Consider the following 18,427-nt stretch of genomic DNA (forward strand, 5'->3'; position numbering starts at 1 on the left):
TAAGCAGTAAAAACCTGTTTCTTACACAATTGATAAACCTTACAATTAAAGCATATATCTAAATACCTGTTACTAAACATTTAACTTATACAGTATATTCAAACCTATTTAATCTATTTCTCACTTTAAAGTATATATACTATTCACTATGGTGTAAACCACATTCAATCATTAATGGTATATTAATTTAAACACTTTCCCTTTCAATCCTAATGTTCAAGTATATTTTATTTTACTTATATAATTAATTTCCTACATCACATAAGGTAACAGTCACCCCCTTGTGGCCATGAGAAATTAATTTTGATTGGCCACACATGAATCTAACGTAATTATTCCCAATACATTTTGAAATATTTCTTCAAACCATACTTTTCCTTCCCTAATCATTATTTTAAACCATAAAAATAACAGTAATAACCAATGTGATGGTTGCATATATTTTTAAAGTCTTTAACATAGCTAAACTACTCTATTTACCCTATTGTAATTAAATATGACCATTACTGCGGTTTTATTCAGTATTCATGAGGAAAATATTTGATCAGTCATTTAAAATACCATAGCATACAGTAGCTTGATTGTAGATACAATATCCTGTTCTCTATCTGTGCTGATGTCTTTAAGATACATCTTCTGTCCTGTGCCAACAACAAGTTTCTAATGTTTGGACTGTCATCTGTGTCTTGTGTGCCATTGGAGAAGCGTTACACCTTTGCAGTATGAGGCAGTAGAATTCTTTGTGGAAGCTGCCACTTTGCTTGCTGCGCAGAGGGCTGTGTACTTTGAGTGCTGTGGTCCTTATTCATTATTTCCTCTTCACCACAATGCTGTAACACTCAGTACCTTCAGTGTCACCTCGGTAATACAGTCTTTCACAGATGTGCATTGTACGTCCTTTACGATTATCCAATGATGCAGTTATGACAAGTGTTCATATAATAGTCTTTTAAGGTTTTGGTGTTGAATAGAGAGCAGGTATATATATGAAACAAAGTCTCTTCTCCTTTCTTGGTTGTAAATAATCCATCTCAATTTTCTTTGGCCAATGGCATTCCAAATGACTGAGGTAGATAATGTCTACCATATTGTATTTATTCTATATAATTTTCCTCACTGAATAAACTTCCATACCGTAAGGTCACATTCTTACAATGTTCCTATATAATATCTATTTTCTAATTTAAAACTAAAATAAGGTGTGACTACTTTTATTCTTGTTTATTTTAAAACTAAAATAACCCTACACCAGAAAAACCCTATTCAATGGCTTTCTATAGTTAACCTACAGTACAATAAGATTGGCAATACTATTTTTGGAATGCTTTTATGTGTTTATCATAACATCATATCAATAAAATAAATGACTATACATATATGCTCCATACAGGCATTAAATATCTTGGCTTTCAGGTATGTGTAACCCCATACAGCATTGCCATATGCCGCAATGTGCATATGATTACAATGACCCTTTTTGTGCTAAAATTAAATTCTCTTAGACTCCATGCGATCTGTATTAAGAAAATAATAATTTCTTCCAATTAATAAATTTGTCCCAATGGGGTATACCATCTTCACTAGATACTTAATTTATGTTTGAAGCCTTTAAGATGGAAGCATAAACATACTACTGTGTAATACACAAAGTAAAACAAAATAAACTATTTACAAGGTATGATCTGATATAAAATGTACATCGGACATGTGTACTGGCATGTGATTTCAAAGGTATATGTAAAAATAAAACAATTTTGAATAATTGCAGTGATGAAATGTACACTGTAATTGGTGTGTACATGTATGAGTTGAAAACAATTTGACATAGACAATTTCAAACGATTGTAGTGATGAAAGGGTTAATGGAAACTTCCCCTTCCTGGAACTGAAAACTTCTTTTGGGATTTGTCCACGTGTCAGTATTTATGGCAGGTATCGTCTGCTGTGCTAATGATCTTCTGTTGTGTGGCCAATCACCGCCATCATGGGTTCTGCAGCGAAGCTGAATTTGTAAACTAAAATATAAACAAACAAAGAAATACAATGAATATAATGGCTATTTACAAAGCGATTTAGCATTGCTTGCTATGCGTTCTGTCCTGTCTCCTGCATGTTATATGAGGTACAGAATTTACATATCTAGGTATTTAAAGATTTACTAACATCCAGTTTCTTTTATCTCTGTAATATTGTGTGTTATTGACAGAACAAACTTTGATGCAGATAGTCTGCAGGTTGGATTCAATCATGAAATGAGAGATTATTTTACCATGTGGGATATTTATAGGGAAATTCTAATTTCAATCCCCATGGAGGCTGCATTTGATGTAACAAGAAAAAGAAGTAAAGAAGTGATACTACCGTCCTTCCTTGTGGACATAGGCCCTCATTCAGAGCCGCACGTTAACAACAGTACGCTCGTTGCGTTCCGATGTTGACTAACCGCGCATGCGTCGGTGTTACACCGCGCATGTGCGTACGGCAGATTGCGAGCTTTTTTTCTCGCGTTCCTAAAATAGTGTACAGGTAGTGACATGTCAAATGTGATTGACAGAACAGGGCGTTTTTGGGTGCTGACGGGGGTGGAGATGAAAAAACGCAGGCGTGGCGAGGCGTTTTTGGGGCGTACATACATTAGCAGATGCGAACGTCAAATGTGTTCGGACCGTCTCATACGTCACTGAAACATCCGCTTTCCCTTCAAAATGCTCGCACAGCTTAGGGTCAGGATTACTCGACCACATTGGCGATGGCCTTCTCCTCCGTCCCGGGACTCCACGATGGTGCAGCGATTAATCGCGGCTGGTCAGTAAAGTAATTAGTGTTGGATTGAAATCCGGCTTGGTATGTGTTTGGAAAGCAGTTTATTGGGATAGCACAAAAGCGTACGCAGGTGGAAATCAGAGCTGCTAATGTCATGATTACACAATCAATTAGCGTACATTTTTGGGGTTTTATTTTGGCCACAATTTGGTGGTTATGGCCTATTGTAACAATAATGTCATCATCTTTTAATTAGCTCCCCTTTTTTTTGGTTTACTGTGGAATTTGCATCGCTATGTGATTTTTTAAACGTTCCTTAAAGAGGCCTTTTTTTTTTTAAAAGAGGGTCAGTTTTTGCGTTTAAGGCCAGGATTAAATGTAACCCATTTGTACAATAATGTCACAATACAATGTCAGTGTTTTGTTTTTAATTTATTGTTTACACACAAACAAATTGGCCTAATATTGTATTGCCTTTTTTTGTGGCCAAGATATTTGATCCAAAAAAAAAAAAAACATAACTACTAACATAAGCGTAAATACAAAATTTAAAAACATTTCACAAGAAAGGAGAGGGAAGTTTTGACCAGAAAGGAATATGAGCCAAGCACAGAAGGAAAGTGGGAAAAGTCGCCATTGCTGTCACCGTTTTCTCGCCCGTTTGGCTGGGTGAGGGTGGGCGCCAGACCGGGTCCGGGATGCCATCGGGCTGGCCTGTCCAGAGGCAGATGTTGTGGCCTCTGGACTAGGCACAGGGCTAGGCACATTTGGAGGATTGCCTGATGTTGTGCCAGAGGTGGAGGATCCGGATGTTCCGGCAGGAAGGGAGGTCGGCTCCACCATGTGCTGGCGAACGAGCTGCTCCAGGGCATCGGCGATGCGGATGTTGGCCCTGGTATTTTCCGCCAGGGCCTGACCAATGGTCACGTTGGCCGCAGCATTTTGCTCCAGGGCCTCAGCCACCCGTATCAGACTGGCGTCCATCCTCTGCAGAATCTCCGTATGGCAATCCGATTTAAAATTGAGTTCTGTGAGGAGGCCCACTGCCTGCGAGGGGGCACGCCCTGGACTGGCTTCTGCAGGGTCCTCAGCCGGATGTACTGGTTCCTCCCCTGCAGAGTCAGCAGAAATTCTGCGGCCAAGGCTCCCCTCTGGAGCAGACTCATCCGCCTCTGTCTCTGTTAGGAAATTGGAGAAAAGACTCACATTAGAATCTACATATTGGCACAATAGCATTTCTGAGTTGGTGACATCACAAGACTTACCTTGGCCAACATGAGGAGCCGCAAAGTCTGGCATGTCCGTATCCATGTTGGACACGCCAAACACCTCCACAGCCTGCACACACCCCTGTGCCATCTCTTCTAAGTCTGTCAACTCCAATGACACAGGGGTGGGACCCCCACCTGTCCCCCTTGCATGCCTAGCCCTGTCGGCAAGTTTTTGTTTGAGACGATATTTGAAGTCTGCCCATCTGTGGAATGAATTTGGAACCATTATCCTTTTTTTTACAATGGGGTTTGTTTATAGGATGGGAAAGTGTTTACTTACCGCCGTTTGACATCCCGGGCTAGACGGACATAATCACCCACCCTATTGACAGCAACGGCGACCTCCTCCCACATTCTCCACTTCTGGCTTTGGCTCATATTCCTGGCTGCCTGGGGCAGGATGTCAACGCACTTCTGGATCAAAACCTCCATCTCCTTGCTTGTGAAATGTGGCTGCCTTTTTTTTTTGGCAGCTTTGGCGGGTTGACTGGGGCCAGCAGTCTCTTCCATGTCATCCTCCTCACCTATTTGGGTAAATATGCAGATTTAGCCACTTCACAACTTGCACAATATTATGTTTTAAAAGAATCATTGACACAAAATGCATGAAGGCCTTACCGCCGCAATTTTGACCATTGTTTCCCTGGTTTGAAGCCATGTCTCTGCTTCCAGCATGAAATCATCCAGAAATTCTATGTGATTTCGTGACGTATTTATACATGCGTCCTTAGTTTGCGGCCGCATCATTGATTGTGCGTCCCTATGATTCATCCTTAATTTGTGCGGGAAAATAAACACTATTTATGGCTTGGTGTGTGTGGATTCGAGGTGGGGTTGTTGGAGTGTTGTCGGTTAAGTGGTTTGGATTTGGTTGGTTGGTTGCGTTTGGAGGATTTTGCAGAGTTGTTTTTTTGTTTGTTATTGCTACATTTCTTTGGTTTTTCCGTTCGCATTTTTTCCATTTTTTCAACATCCTTTCCTGATTTGGTAAGTTTTGTGCATTCAAATTTGTGGCCAATTGGTGTATTCTTCTGTTTTGTGGTTCGTTAATTTGTTTAACACTCATTTCATCTTTTTTAGTTTTTTTTTGTTTTCGGACCCAAAGAAGTTTTTTGTGGAAATCTTATATATTCGAGTTGGGTAAGTCCATTTTTGGTCTTGCGTTTGCGAATGAATTACCGCATTTTTGACTGTTGGTGTAGTGACTTGCATTTGCGAATTAATGACCGCATTTTTGACTGTTGGTGTAGTGACTTGCATTTGCGAATTAATTACCGCATTTTTGACTGTTGGTGTAGTGACTTGCATTTGCGAATTAATGACCGCATTTTTGACTGTTGGTGTAGTGACTTGCATTTGCGAATTAATTACCGCATTTTTGACTGTTGGTGTAGTGACTTGCATTTGCGAATTAATGACCGCATTTTTGACTGTTGGTGTAGTGACTTGCATTTGCGAATTAATTACCGCATTTTTGACTGTTGGTGTAGCGACTTGCATTTGCAAATGAATTACCGCATTTTTGACGGCTTATTCATCATATAATCCAGTTTTGCTTTTCCCTTTTCCATTTTTTGGGTCCATTTGAACCCTATTTGACGTACGGTGTGCAATGTAGTTTTCATCGATGGCCAAATGTGTTTTTCCGCTATTTTCTGTGTTGGCTTGCAACAATTTTTAAACAAAAAAAACACCCTCTAAATTTTTGAAGTCTCATTGTTGGCTTTTTTACAGTTTATACGTATCATGACAATACCCCGGCATGTAAGCAGCTATGGATGGTATCAGAAAGCTAAGTTGTTTTTTCTTACTTTTGGGGTGGGTCAAAAGCCTTACATTGTAAACTTTGAATTTCAGGTAGATCTGGGGCGAATTGTTCTGGCCCTGCTCCCGGAAGACGACCAACCTCAAACTCGTCCCAGGCGTAGGCATCGTAGGCATGCAAGGCCCCAGATATTTCGAACACGTGTCACCCTTTTTGGAATGCCCGATGATAAGGTTTTAAGACGCTACCGTCTACCTCCCAAAATCATCATAGACACTCTCTCATTAATAGAAAGTGATCTTGAGCGGCAAATTGACAGTCCAACAGCAATACCACCACTGACGCAATTTATGGCGGTGTTACATTTCTGTGCCTCAGGATCATTTCAAACAACGGTGGGAATAGTGGCGGGCATCTCCCAATCCTCCTTTTCCAGGATCCTGAGGGCAGTGATGGAGGCACTTTTCAAGCACCTCCATCATTTTATTAAAATGCCTTTGGATATGGGTGCCCTTAGTGTGGCCAAGGCCAATTTTTACCAAATAGCTGGCTTCCCACACATCATAGGGGTTGTGGATGGTACTCACATACCACTTCAGCCTCCAGCACGGCTGGAGGCAATATTTAGAAACAGGAAACACTATCACTCCCTGAATGTAATGGTGGTATGTGATGCCTCCCTCCAGATCCTGTCCCTGAATGCTAAATTACCCGGAAGTGCTCATGACTCCTTCATCATCCGGCAATCAGGGATATGGCAGAAATTAACCAACCTACAAGCTGGTGATGCGTGGCTTCTGGGTAAGTGGAGACCTTTAGTACATAACAATGTTAAGCTTGATACACAGTGTTCCTGATGTGGTCTATTTTTGTTCACAGGAGACAGTGGATACCCTTGCATGTCCTGGCTGCTCACTCCTTATTTGGCTCCCACACCAGGGCCACAAAGTGCGTATAATTCCGCACTTACAGCCACCAGGCAAGTGGTGGAGCGCTGTATCGGCCTTTTAAAAGGCCGATTCAGATGCCTCCACCGCTCTGGTGGCGAGCTCATGTATGTGCCGGATATGGTGTCGAAAATTGTGGTCCTGTGTGGGATATTTCACAACATTGCCATAAGGAGTGGTGTCCCAATGCAGCCAGAGGATGCCTTACCTGAGGATGGCCCCCCCGAGGTTGGTCGAAGGTCAGTATGTGGGGGGGCCATACGCGATGATGTGGTGGCCAGATTTTTTAGGTAAGTTTGAACAAAACTCCAGTGTTTATACCTAATGTGTTTGTGTTTTTTGGCGAACATCTAATTTATTTTTAATTTTCTCACCATCTTCTGTTTGTTCACATAATCTTTGGCACTCCAACGCTCACTACTTCCTGCTACCCTTACCAAACCTGGATCTGGTCCTTTTGGGCATATATTCTTGAACCCATATCGCAACGCCATGTTTGTGGAATCATGTTGGCATGGTCCTTCGTCAACCAGTTCTTGATTTTGTGTTTTTATTTAATTATTTCTTGGTATGTGTTGTATTTGAATTTATCACTGTGTATTTTTTTTGGGAGTGACCACTTTGTTTTCTCTGTTATGTTGTCAATAAATGTTTGAAGAGTGAAATGGTCTTCCTTTTTTGGGACGTTAACAGCAAGTGTAACCAGGTTAACACAAGTTACATTTGACTAAGGGGTAAACCAGTACTGACGCCAGTTGAGCAAAACTGAAATATGTTTTCAGCTTCCCAATCCACACCAAAAGGAAGCCTGGCCCAACCTTGGGATTTGTAAGATTGGCCTAAGCAGCTTGCGCACCAAGTAGGAACCTGGAAAATGTAGAAATGTGAAATTGACACTACACCCAAAAAGGGAAATGACATTGTTACTGTTATGTGTTTCTGGTGTCTGTTTGACATACAAAGACAAAACACAATCTAACTTTTAAAAAAGGGAAATCCTTGCAGGAACTTATGTCAGGCTAAACTATCTTGGTTTTGGTTTTTAAAAATGAGCCACAACGTATATTTGTCTAAATAAATTTATTTGGCAAATAGAACAAAAAAAAAAAAACTAATGCCGAAGGAGGCCAGACAGCCGGTCGAGGGCCACCAGAAGGCCGATTACATGGTGGCGCATCTGCCCCACAACATCCGCCACCTCTTGCCGACGCCTCTGTTCCTCTGTGGGTGAGAAAAGTGTGTGGGTTAATACAACAATAGGGACTCCACAGAAAAACATAAAAAAAAAACCAAATCACTCCTAAACCCAAAAACATAAATAAAAAGGGTGGGCTGGCAAAAATACAAGGCCTAGGTACAAATTCCCACAGGTATGATATGTGTATGCTTAAATCAATCAGGCAAACCTTCACAATCAACAAAAGTCAAGCCACAAAAACACGAAGAAAGGCACGACACATGATTACATACAAACAGTTTGTGCTTTAAAAAAAAAAATTAAAAAACATACCGGGAAACAAATCGGGAGCTCCGGCCAAACCTCCATGATCCTCCTCGGAGGATCCGTCATTCCCCAAAGAATGGGGCGGAGTTATGCTGGACTCCGGGGAGGGGGTAATTGGAAGAGGGGTGGGTGGAGGAGAGGGGGAAGTGGGACGGAGGGGAAGGAGGCCCGACAATTCCGGGAGAGGGTCTGGGAAGGATGGGGAGGAGTGGGGAATAGGGGAAAGATTTGGGGTGGAGTGTTGGCTGGGGGTTGGGGAGAGTGGGCGGGAACGCCGACGTTGACGGCGGAGTCTTGGCTGTCCCCCTAAAATATGTCAAATAAATTGCGTTTAGTTTATGGACAAATCCGGGCAAACAAACAAAAAAAAAAAAAAAAAACCAAAAAAAATAGCAGTAGAAGTAAAAATTCAGAAAAAGAGGGGAAACATGCAGACGCAGATATGAGTACAAATAATAAATAGAACAGACAGGAAAACATGCAGACGCAGATATGAGTACAAATAATAAATAGAACAGACAGGAAAACATGCACACGCAGATATGAGTACAAATAATAAATAGAACAGACAGGAAAACATGCACACGCAGATATGAGTACAAATAATAAATAGAACAGACAGGAAAACATGCACACGCAGATATGAGTACAAATAATAAATAGAACAGACAGGAAAACATGCACACGCAGATATGAGTACAAATAATAAATAGAACAGACAGGAAAACATGCAGACGCAGATATGAGTACAAATAATAAATAGAAAAGACAGGAAAACATGCAGACGCAGATATGAGTACAAATAATAAATAGAACAGACAGGAAAACATGCACACGCAGTTTGCAACACAAACACAAACATTAAAACCACAATACATAACACTTACTTGCCAGGATCTGCATGCGAAAGCATGCCAGCAAGCGGGGCGTTCGCCGTTGCAGGTCGGACCACCTGCGCTCCAGCTGCCCGATGTTGCGGCGTGATCCGAAGGACCGCAGGCGGGACCGTACCTCCGCATACGCGGAGCGCTTCTGCCGGTTGGTCATGGGTTCAGGCTGGCTGGTGATCCGGCGATCCATGACCTCCGTAAGCACCAGCAGCTCACGCCTGGTGAATGCGGAGGCTCTCATGATGGCAATGGTGTTTTTCTTAAAAATCATTTTTGATAAAGTGTGTACAAATTTTCTGATTGGCTAATGTATTTTGGAAATTAACAGGAGCAATTTTATTGGTTAGTGTATGAGTCATGTGTTCGACAGGGCCAGAAATCTCTGGAGAGTTAGGATAGGCTTGATGCAGTGACATGCGTAAGCAAATTTAAATAAAGAAATGAACCCAGGGAAATATGCGGGGATCCACAGCAATAGTACAATTGTTTAATTGTGGTTCACATGTTTTTTGAACAATAAAAGCGAATGTTTCATCCGTACGTATTCTGCGGGTAAACACAAACACGGACAAGAGTAAAGTTTCTTGCATTGTGTTGAAAAAAACAAACAATTAAGCTAATTGATACATTGATTGGCATGATACGATTGATGGAGGTAGGCAGAATAAAGGAGCAGGTAATCGACATCTGACAAGGCCACTTCCTGTTTATACGTGTGCGTGCGTTCCTTTCAAGCCATTTCGGGGATGTACGCTCGCTATTTCGTACGCTCGTTAGTTAGAGGAGGGGTCGTCAGAGTTTAGGGAGGAATTTTAGATGCGAACGAAAATACGAGCGAGCCATTGAATTTAAATATTTTTGTACGTACGCCTAACGTACGTGCGCCCGCTTGCGAGTGGGTCTGAATGAGGGCCATACTCCCTTGTGGATTAGTCACGATCCAGCCATTCTCCAGTCGTGGATTTTTCTTGCCAGAGGGACTCCTTAGCCATGACAAATTTTGGATGTCCTGGAAAATATTCTCATGCGAGGAAAAACTTGTTAGACTGGGCCATATATCATTTGATGGTTCCAGGGTTTTGTAAAGAACCGCAATAAAATGATTGTGGCCCAAAGGCGCAAAAATATTTTTCCCCATGTGATTCTTTTTGTCATTTTTGTCATTTGGTGTGGTGTTTTCAGAATGACACTCTGCATGTTGTCTGAGAGACTGCAAACATTTGCTCCACCACAAGATGACTCTAAGTGCAGTGTGGGTTTTACATAGATATTATTGGAGCTGTTTGTGACTAGATGTCTGCACTCCTCAATTAATTTCATTGTTCAGCTTTTTAAACATTTTTGTAGCTGAACTCATTTCAGGTATCTGCACTTTAGAAAATGTATCTACCCCTGTGTGCACTTCTTTGCTCTTGTCTGTGTTTAAGATTGTCTGTTCCATTTTTCCTAATGGTGCAACTAATTCCTCCATCTTATTGGGGCCTGTGAGTGTGTATTCAGTAGAATCACTCTCCTTCTCATAATCTGAGCTCCATTGATCACTCACTTCAGCAAAAATTGTATAGGAGACATTTGACATTGCTCCTACCTTCTTTGCATCAATTTGCTCTTTTTGGATTAATACATCCTGCACCAGGATTCTCTCTTTCTCAATTACAGAAACCTGATTGATTATATTAATCCTGACTCCATGTACAAAGTCTCAAATTAATCTACAATATTTTCTCTTGTAGTTTTGGGTGTTTCTATAATCACCTCCTCCTCAGAGGTCTTGACAGTTTGAGTACAAACTAACAGGCTTTTCGCTTCCAAATGTTTCTGTTTATTTCTCTTCCCTTTGCCCTTGAGGCATTGTAACAATGAATGCATCTTTGCATTAACAGCCAGGCATACTTTATAAAGACTTGAGCCTGATTTCTCATTGCATTTCTGTTTAGCCTCTTTGGCTGAATTAGCACTTCGGTGCATTTTACTATATGCCACAATAATTTTGTGCATATTTGAATTAGCATTAATTTTACAATGCTATATTTATTTATTCCCTCTGTGTTACACATATATCCTCCCCATAAGATTACCGATGTCTTAATGGTTACTCTAATATATGGTAATTACACTCATTTATTTGGGAATATTCAATTTCAATATTTTTAATAATTTTTAAGTGTGATATCCTCCCTCATCTGTTCGCTAGCCTGATGAGTTAAACTCTAAAATCCGCTAATCATTATTCATTTCTTTTTATCCTAAGCCTTTCTAAATTATTTTCTATTCATTACAACTTATTCCAAAGTGATCTTATAGTTTGCCAGCCAGCTTATAGCCTTACGCTGCTCCAAATAACTATTGTATTTAGTTAAAACAGAATATACAATATTTCCATGTCTGGTGCCAAATATTGATAAGGTATCATATAGCTTTATAACCAGCTCTATTTCACTAATACATCAATTACAGGTATACAAAATACAAGATAAGATAAACACAATGATAATAAGTCTTATAATTATTATGCTTAAATATATCCCCACTGTGATTCTGCGAATTTGGTAGCTAGCTTACAGCATGTGCTACTGCTTAATATAAATATTACAATCAGATACCGGAATCTAACACGTCCCTTCGTGGTCGCCAATTATGTTGAGGAATCGTTTCTATATTTTATATATTTATACCATGGGTACCAATCATTGAAGATGAGACTCCAATAATGTTATTTTTTTACTATATTTGTAAAGATATTATAAATATAGATAAAGTTCAATTAACATACGTTATATATATATATATTTGCAAATACATGCATACGTATGAATTAATGATATAATGATTCCAGTGAGTTCAGACGTGAAGTTCAAGCTCTGATTTCTGATATTTATTTACAGGCAATTCAAATTATACAGAATGAGATATACACAGTAGTGACATATATACTAGTATATTTATGCTTCCTAAGACATAAAACTTAATAAACAATTAACAAACTTAGACAATTAATAACAACATAGATTATATACTTGCAAGTATTATTAGTTACCGTACTTCCTCCTGCACAAACTTAATGTTCTTCTGGACTCTGTGTTACATTGTGCTGACCTCTCTCCAACTTCTCTCTCCTCTCCAACTAACTGTTCTTCCAGTGCTGTCTTTTATCCCCAAATCTTTCAATACAATTGTGCCATGTCCCATTCTGTCCAATGTGGCAGATCATTAGGGGTTTCCCTAAAAGCAGATTCTGAAGTGTTGTAAAAAGTGTCAGCTGGCTTTTACCCCTCAGGTGGGCAGTAGGGAACGTATTTTGGGATCATAAAATTTGGTATTTGTTTATTCATCAAACGATTTACCTTTGATTATTTGATGTGCAAACAGATCTATATTGCCTAAGGTGCTCGCATCAATAGATATGACCTCTCGATGGTATAGTAGATAAATGGCCCCTGGCCTGGACATAGATGAGCTGGTTTATAATTACCCAAGGAATGCTATATTTTGATTCTGATCTTTATTATAAGTATCGCCTACACACCTGTGCATACCAGTGTCTGTTGGTCTAAGCAGTAAAAACCTGTTTCTTACACAATTAATAAACCTTACAATTAAAGCATATATCTAAATACCTTTAACTTATACAGTATATTCAAACCTATTTAATCTATTTCTCACTTTAAAGTATATATTCTATTCACTATGGTGTAAACCACATTCAATCATTAATGGTATATTAATTTAAACACTTTCCCTTTCAATCCTAATGTTCAAGTATATTTTATTTTACTTATATAATTAATTTCCTACATCACATAAGGAAACAATGTGTCCCCCTTCCCTATCATGCAGACTAGGCTCCCCTCATTGCACCTTTAGTACAGGCGCATGTGTCCCAGGGTGCTGGACCTGATTCAGAGCCGCTCGCTAGATGCGATCGCTCGCATTCAGCGTATGCAAATTTTTCAAAGTGACGACATGGGAAGCGATCGCTTTCCAAGGCATAACCACACCCACTTTGGCTGTGCGAGCTCTGTGTATGCAGACATCCATAAGCATATGTTGGGACACCCACTAACGCACGTCATCTCCAGGAAGTGCATTAAAACATCGAGCACCATCGGTAGCGAACGCAGCGCTTGTGGTTGCCTTACCCTGCCGCAAGCACTGCGAGGACTTCAGTGTAAAAAACAGGCATGTGACGTGTACTATGGCGCTGCCTGTTAATTATGCCTGCCTTAAAAACGGCATTGAAACACCGAGACACCACCATTATTAGTGTCCTGCCCGTTACCACCCACAAACGGCCTCTCCTGTCACTCATTTCACTGGGCTGTCTTTGCTGGGCGAACAAGCGCGATGCGATCACACAGATTAGTTTGCGCACGTGCAGAATGGGCATATGCAAACCATCGGGCTGCTTGCGAGCGAGTCTGAATGAGATCCGCTGTTCCTACAAGAGTAGAGAAAATCCATTCTGCACATGAGCAGAGCGCATTTCCTCACTGACAGCTGGGGGAAGGACGCGGACGTCATGACCGCATGGGATGTGGCAGAATCAAAGTCCAGCTGGCTGCAGTTGCATCTTATGCAACCGCACCAGGTAAGGGGTCAATGGCTTATTGGTGGGGGTGATTTGGTTAATGGATTAATGGGGGCTAGATGGAAGAGGTTTCCGATTACTGAGAGGTAGGGCTAAAGGGTGTTAATTGGTGCTGGGTGGGAATAGGTTATTGGCTTCTGAGAGGAAGGTTAATAGGATATGGGGTGAATGGATTAATGGTACTGGGTGAGGGGAGGTTAATAGGCGCTGAAAGGGGGTAATTGGTGCTGGGACTGATTGTATTAATGGGTGCTGTGTAGGTGAATTGATTAATGGGTGTTGGGTGGGGGGAGGATAAAGAATGGGAAATGGGGGTTAATAAGTGCTAGTGAATGGATTAATGCAGGGGTAGGAAATATGTGCACTCCAGCTGCTGTGGAACTACACATCAAAGCATACCCTATCACAGATTTAGCATGCCCTAACATAAAAACTGTGACATGGCATGCTGGGATGTGTAGTTCCTCAGCAGCTGGTGTGCCACATTTGTCTACCCCTGGATTAATGTGTGCCGAGAGGAGATTAATGTGTGCTGAGAGGGGGGTAACGGGAGTGAATGGATTACTGGGTGCTGGGTAGGGGGAAGTAGGTGTTGAGAGGAGGGTTAATAGATGCTGCGGTGAATAGAGTAATGGGTGCTGGGTGGCAGGGCCGTAACTAGGGTAGTGTGACAAATCCAATGGCACAGGCCACCGCAGGGCAGGAGGCGCTGTTCGGCCCTGTCAATTTTCCTGTTTATAATCATTCTCACTTGTAGCTTCCTCTTCTTTTATCCCCAGCATCTCCTGGCCTCCCCTATCTCTTCCCTGGCCCTTCCCCATGAGGTCATGGCCCTTTTTCAGGTGCACTATCTAATGTCTCTATTTAAAAAATGGTGGAGGGGGGGCGCCAATGCTCTCTCTGCCACAGGGCACCAAAAAGTTTAGTTACGGCTCTGCTGGGTGGTGGTGGTTAATGGGTGCTGACAGTGTGGATGAATGTGTTAATGGGTGCTGTTAGAGGAATTGGCTATTGAGTGCTAGGTGGGTGAATTGATTAATGTTTCTTGATGGGAATGGGTGCAGAGAGGGAATGGATTAATGGGCTCCTGGGGGGGAAGGTTAATGACTGCTGACAGGGATAAAACACACAGGTCTAGTGCTGCTAGGAAAAATATCAAAATTTTAATGTAATATATATTATTAATATCCAAAATAAATAACAGGGATAAAACACACAGGTCTAGCGCTGCTAGGAAAAATATCAAAATTTTAATGTAATATATATTATTAATATCTTAAATCTTTATTTTGGAACTCTCACAGTTAGTTCCGTTTGGTTTTGCAGCGCTAGGAATATTCAACATTAACATATATATACATATTTGGTTTGTGTTCACAGCGCTCTGTTTAAATATTTTATTTTTTGTTCTAATGACTGCTGACAGTTTGGATAAATGTGTTATGGGTGCTGGGAGGGTGAATTGATTAATGTATTCTTGGAGAGGAATCGGTAAATAGGTACTGGATGGGGGCATTAATGGGTGCCGTGTGTGGGGTGAATAGCTAAACGGAGTTGATGGGGGTGGGGATGAATGAGCATATTGGGTGCTTTGGTTCTGCAACAATGTGTAATACATTTACAAATAGGATGCGTGACATGCATATGAAAAATGACTCTCTCCTCAGAATTGTACGCTAATCACGTCGTGTCTGCGAATTTTTATGCAGCTGCCATACAAAAAAATTCAATTTTCGCAGCTGATGGAGACGTATTGAGAGGCTCACCTGCGGCTTTGCAAATCCAAGCATCTGCGTAAAATGTTGCATTATCTGCACACAAAGTTGCAGCATCGGTTGCAGATTATTCGATTATCACAGTTCATAGTAAGGCTATGGTCCCACAAAGAATGATGGACCTAATACTCCAGCACCAGAGAAACGGTGTACGAAGACGCAGTCACTGGATCCAACACGCCTATGAAACTGTTGCGGCACAGCATTTTACTAACCGCCACTCTGTCACTACACACAAATGGTCCCTAACTGTCGATCACTCTGTGTCTAAATCCTCATTGTGAGCAACACTGCAGAGGCCCTGGGAAGGGAATCGGTATGAAATACCGTCGGTCGCATGGCCGGCGGTTCGATTCCCATCAGCGGCAGCCCGACAGAAGCAGAGTGCGACGCAGCGGAAGCCCGACAGCGCTGGAAATCCCGATCGTGGATAGGTAAGTATCCACTAACCTAACCCCCCTAACCCTCCTTAGGGGTGCCTATCCCTAACTTCCCCAAGTGCCTAACCCTAATCCCCCCTTTAAGTGCCTAACACTAACCACCCCCTTCCCTGCTGCCTAAACCTAAGTCCCCCGGGGGGGTGCCTAACCCTGAGTCCCCCCCGGGGGTGCCTAACCCTAACCCTCCCTCCCCCTAGCCTAACCCTAACCCCCCCGGGGGGGTGCCTAACCCTAAGTCACCCCCGGAGCCCTAAACCTAACCCTTCCCCCCCGCGGCTGTCCGCTCGCGGTGCCCGGCATCACTACGATCGTGATGCCGGGCGCCGGTCTCCCGGCGTCAGGGAAATGTGGTGCGTCTACATCATCCTTGCCGGGATAAGACAGTCGGGAAGCCGGCTGCCGGTATTTAGGCAGTCGTCTTCCCGATTGCCAATCCCCGGGAAGTATGCGCTGTAAAACATCGGCCAACTGCGTAAATATCGTCATAGCGTACAACTCTGAATCAGGTCCATCGATTGGGAGACTGAATTGGGGGAGTAGGGTTTAGCAATATAAAGCATTGGCTAGGGCGCATAAATACCATGAACCAGCCCTGGTTGAAGGACTGGTGCAACAAAATGTGATGATGACGACGAACAACAGCAGTATTTAGCTTTTTATAATTAGCTTGCCTCTAATACAGTGGTCAGGGCACAGGGGTAAATTACCCCACATGGGGTAAAAATGAAATTCCTGGGGGTAATGGATGGACAGCCGGGCATGCATATGAAACATTCTATAATATAGAATGAGTCATATGCATGCCCGGCTGTGCCTCAAGGAGGCTCTAAGCCGGACGCCCACTGAGATGTTATTACCAGCGGATGCCCAGATCCTTCCCTGCAGCGCCGCGTTAGCCGGAGGCTGGAGTTCTCTTCTGAACTCCAGCTTCCGGCTCTCTCCATGCGCACTATGGGACGAGGAGCAGCCGGGCGGACAGGACGGCGACGGATGCAGGAGCGGGGATTAAGGTGTTTTTTTTTTCTTTTGTACAAGCGGCACTATAGGGGTATTATACGGGGCACTACTACAGGGGCATAACTATGGGGGCACTACTACAGGGGCATTATATGGAGGCACTACTACAGGGGCACTACTACAGGGGCATTATATGGGGGCACTACTACAGGGGAATTATATGGGGCACTACTACAGGTGCATTATATGGGGGCACTACTATATGGTTTCCTTCCTTTCAGATCAAGGGGGTAACGTTGGCGTATCTAAATATATTTTGGGATAAAAGGTAAAAAAGTTCCCTGACCCCTGCTCTAATATATGAAGTTCCAGCTGCCTGTACACATAACTTGATTCACTTTTAAAAAATATTCCCACTGCATTTTTAAAGGGGAAAACAACAGCTTTTTGTAAATAATTTTTTGTTTAGCCCTAGTAATTACACTTTATTTGAAAAAAATACTACTTTCATATTTATTAATAACAATGTCAGACACTATTCTCTCGTGTACAATAAATGACACTTAATTACATTATTATATTGAGTACACATAGGGTAATTCAGCTTTAATATTTACAACTGTTAAGCCAACATCTCACAATCCCTACAGCAGAGGTTTTGAACATGCGTTACTGTGGCCCTGCCCCCACTACACAATGCAGACATTGGCATTGTGAAGCAGGGGGCAAGGCCATTATGAGGTGTTTCCGCGCAAATTATGTCATGACATCGGGCAGAGAGCAAGGGGCAGCCAGCACTAGGAAGTGCATGGTGCCGAACACTGTGCAGCGTCACTGGTCACACAACCATAGTTACTGTGGGCAATTAGCGACTAAAGGGTCCCTGCTTATGCAGGATTTCAGCAGGTTTTTTCTTGTGTGGACACAGGTGATGTTACATGTCAGGTGTGCAGTGCATATACAATAAATTGGGTACGAGATCATCTCTATTCCAGAATATAGTCTCTTTATTAAATTACTCCTCCAGCACATTACTTGGTTGCAAAACCATATATAATAAGTACTGGGGTGGTTTCTGCAGGATTGGGTATGAAATCCAGGCTGTCGGGATTCCGCTGTTTAGAATACTGACAGCGGCATCCCGACAGCCAGAATAACGACACCCATAAGAACAGATAGTAAGTATTTTCCCAACCCCTATCCTAACCCTCCCTCCCCGATGCCTAACCCCCCCCCAGTGCCTAAGCCTAACTTCCCCCTCCCCACACCTAAGACCCCCTCCCCGATGCCTAAACCTAACCTCCCCCTCCCTAACACTCCCTACCCGGTGCCTAACCCTTCCCCTAATGCCTAACCCTAACCCCGCTACCTAACGCTGAACTCCTCCTAACACCCCGATACTTACCTTCGGGATGGTGACGGTCAGGATACTGGTCCCGGGATCCCGACCTGTTGAGATTTTGGCGCCAGTATTTAGACCATGCGGGATGCCGACTACATCCTGTCTCTACATTCTTCCTCTTCTTT

Source organism: Taudactylus pleione, unplaced genomic scaffold, assembly GCF_031769625.1.
Source record: "Taudactylus pleione unplaced genomic scaffold, aTauple2 ptg000177l, whole genome shotgun sequence".
Lineage (NCBI taxonomy): Eukaryota > Metazoa > Chordata > Amphibia > Anura > Myobatrachidae > Taudactylus > Taudactylus pleione.